Source organism: Haemaphysalis longicornis, unplaced genomic scaffold (assembly GCF_048455015.1).
Source record: "Haemaphysalis longicornis isolate Haplotype H1 unplaced genomic scaffold, Haemaphysalis longicornis Haplotype H1 scaffold_138, whole genome shotgun sequence".
In the NCBI taxonomy this organism is placed as follows: domain Eukaryota; kingdom Metazoa; phylum Arthropoda; class Arachnida; order Ixodida; family Ixodidae; genus Haemaphysalis; species Haemaphysalis longicornis.
Window position 1 is genome coordinate 479,080 of NW_027526243.1, and position 3,250 is coordinate 482,329.

Genomic DNA, 3,250 nt, shown 5'->3' on the forward strand with positions numbered 1-3,250 from the left:
AGCTGGTTACTTTTGGGTGATTGAGGTGCGACGACGGAGTCTGAAGCCGAAGCGCTTCATAAATTTCTGCAGCCAGCCTCGGCTGGCTTCGAAGTCTGCCGCCGAAACACCTCGCTCCCTTGAAAGCTGCCTCGCCTTCGCCTGGAGCACTTCCGTCATCACTGGAAGGGCAGCTGCTCGCTGCGTCCGAACGAAGTTGGCCGATGCCGTCTCCATTTCAGGATGACGGCCTTTCTGTGGACCGGTAAAAGCCATCCTCGTTGCGGCGCACACAAAGAGCTTCTCCCATTGGCCCCTCCAGCAACGCACATTTTTTTCGTCCACTCCAAAGTCCCACCTGGCTTCTTGATTGTTGGACGACGACTCCGCGGCTAGGACAACTTTCCTTTTATAAGCGGCACTATAATGGCACCGCCTGTTTGGCGCCATTGCGCTACGCCATACACAGGCCACTCGAAGCGCGACTCAAAATGACAAACGGCTCGCCTCAACACTCGCCACAAAGATAAAAATGCCGGCCTCGCGTGTGTACTTAAAGGACCACTGACACCAATTTTTGTGCCTGATATTATTGTACCATTCGCTTCCTTTACCTGCCACGATGTCATGCGTAAAGTATGAACAGCGTGTGTAGAGTGGAACATATTTTAATTTAATGGTAAATGTAGCCCCCACGAGACCTCTCTTCTTTCGACTTCGACCGAAATCGACATCTCGTGACATCAACTCAGGAGAGCGAAAGGTGGTGACGTCATCGCGAGATTCCAAAATCCATGACGTCGCGTAACAACAACCGGCGGATCGCAAGGCAGTCGCCTGAAGCAAGTTCCGAGCCTTCTATCTCGTTCCGTGAGCAGTGCTGTGAGCAGTGCACGATGCATTGGTGTTCAGTGAAGAACTGTCCATCGAAAACGGGAAGTGCAGTTTCTTTTTTAGCATTTCCTCGCGACGAGGTGGTGCGTGATAAATGGGTCGAATTCGTGCTCCGCAGCGGTCGCCCTGAGTGGGTTGCGAAGAAGAGCAGCGAACTGTGTTCGCTCCACTTTTCAACCGAGTGCTACAGTGAGAACCCGGAATACCTGGCGAGGTTTGGAATGTGTCCCTAATTTTCCAGACCGCTCAGCTTGGAAGGACTTCTCGGTGGCCTGCACCCAGGTAGTGGTAGATCCATCGGGCAAACTGCCTGTAGGCAGTCAGCCTGTACCGTCTAGAATGAGAATGAGAGACAGCAAATTTTAAATGAACATGACAGCTTGATTTGTAATTTATCACTGATGAAAATGGTGATTGGGCAAGGTGAAGCAACAAAACAAAGCAATGGGGGAAGAGGTTCAACAAACATCTATGCAGAGGGTTGGATTTTATTCTCCCCCTTAACTTTTCATATGAAGTACACCCTGGTTCTCATTCAGTAATGGTGCACTCCCTCGTGTTGATTTTGTGTGCTGCGAACGCACGGGGAACAAATGCATGACAACGAGCACATTTTGAAGGTACCACAGCGCAATTAGTAGTCGCGGAATGAATGAACGCCACTTGGGAGTAGTAAACCAAGTTATATTGGAGCCCAAAATTATTATGTGTGGATGTCCGGGGCGTCCACGAGGCTTGGCCGGTTCTGCCGGAATGCGTAATAGGCAATTTCCAGCGCGTGGATGTTCAGGCAGCCGTGGAGGTACGTGGGGTGTGCTGTAATGCAGGAATCGCCCACCGGCAGCAGGGCGTCGACTTCGGGCACCTCCCTGCAGCACACGGACTGCAGCCCGTCAGTCATAGGTTGACAGTGGCCGCACTGGCACCTGCGGGAAATGGACCACTGCACCAGGCCTACATGCAAAACACTGCCAGTGCTGGCTTCCGTGACCAGGTCGCGGTTCCATTTAGTTACGCTCTGAATCGCCGTTTTCCATCATCGATCTGCATAACAGGTTCAGCGAGCAAAATGAACTCATGACGTTAGGCGTACATGGAGTTCACCTCGCGCAGTACAGCGTTATAAAAACGTTGCGCAGGGTAGCGCTTGCAACTGCAATGATGCTGTTACGGTTGGACAAATAATTACGAATTCGTATGCTATCGCCATCGCAGCACCTACAAAACGCTGACATAAAGCTCTTACAATGTTTTTCAAGACAGCTTTACCACTCTACGTTTCCGACGCGTGCGGCCCTGTTGTCTTCAGGGCTGTCGTTTGCGTCGGTGTCGCTTTCGTTGGTGCCGTCTGAATTGCTGCTGCTTGCCAGCAGGTCAAACTTGAAATGGTACCCATTTGCGAGTGCTGCCGCGTCTGGCAGCTCTTCAAGCGACGAAAAATCTTCCACGTCGCTCGACCCGCTTCGCGACATCGTGCAAACCATGTGCGCGACTGCAGCAGACGAACAAGCGCTAGTAGAGCGTCACAGGTTTTCGCCTACCCACGTGATAGCGCCGGCAGTGTTGTGACGTATATTCGTGAGTTTTGGCCGCCCGTGCTCTCCGGGCAGGAAGCGCTGGCAGCCGGGGACGGCAGTTTTCACAGCCTTATATTTCGGTATATATCGTGCGCTCATGTGCTTTAACCACTGTTCGTGGTTGTTAGGCCAGTAGGTCTCGATCTAACCAATAAAAAAAATGCCCCCACCTCCCCGAAGGGAATCGTGAGGAAGTGCGAATGCATTTCTTGCGCCGAGAGTACACGGCGTAGTCGATGGGCACGTTCCCGACCACCCCCCCCCCCCCCCCCCACCTCCCTCCGTCGATGGCAACGTCGATGGGCACGTTCACGATCTGTCCCTTAATGCCGTACTGACCGTTGTCCCGAGTCAGCCGCCTGATGGCCATGAAGGGGAGGCGAGGCGAGATGAGGCGCTCTTCGACCGAGTTCAGATCCGGAAGGTGAGCGGGACGAGGCGGGTAGGTGTAGCCGTGACTCTTGCTCAACGGCGGGACCCATCCGGCCAGCAGGGACTCTCGGCACGAGGCACACACCCGGAACGCACCGAAGGGAGCCAACCGCGGGTCTTGCGCATCCATGTCCTCGCATCGGTGTTCGCCCGACCGTCTTCCGAACTCGTTCCAAAGAACCCGCAACGCGTTCAACCTGTTGGTCTCGTTCCTCACGCCGGAGATGCAGCTTAGGTTGTTATCGAACCACAGCCGGTCGCACACGGCGCAGCTGTTGCCGAAGCTGCGGTCCAGGAAGTCTCGCTTGAAGCGCGCGTCCGGCCGATCGAATTCGAGGGCCCGCACACGCTCACGCGCCGCGCGCTCC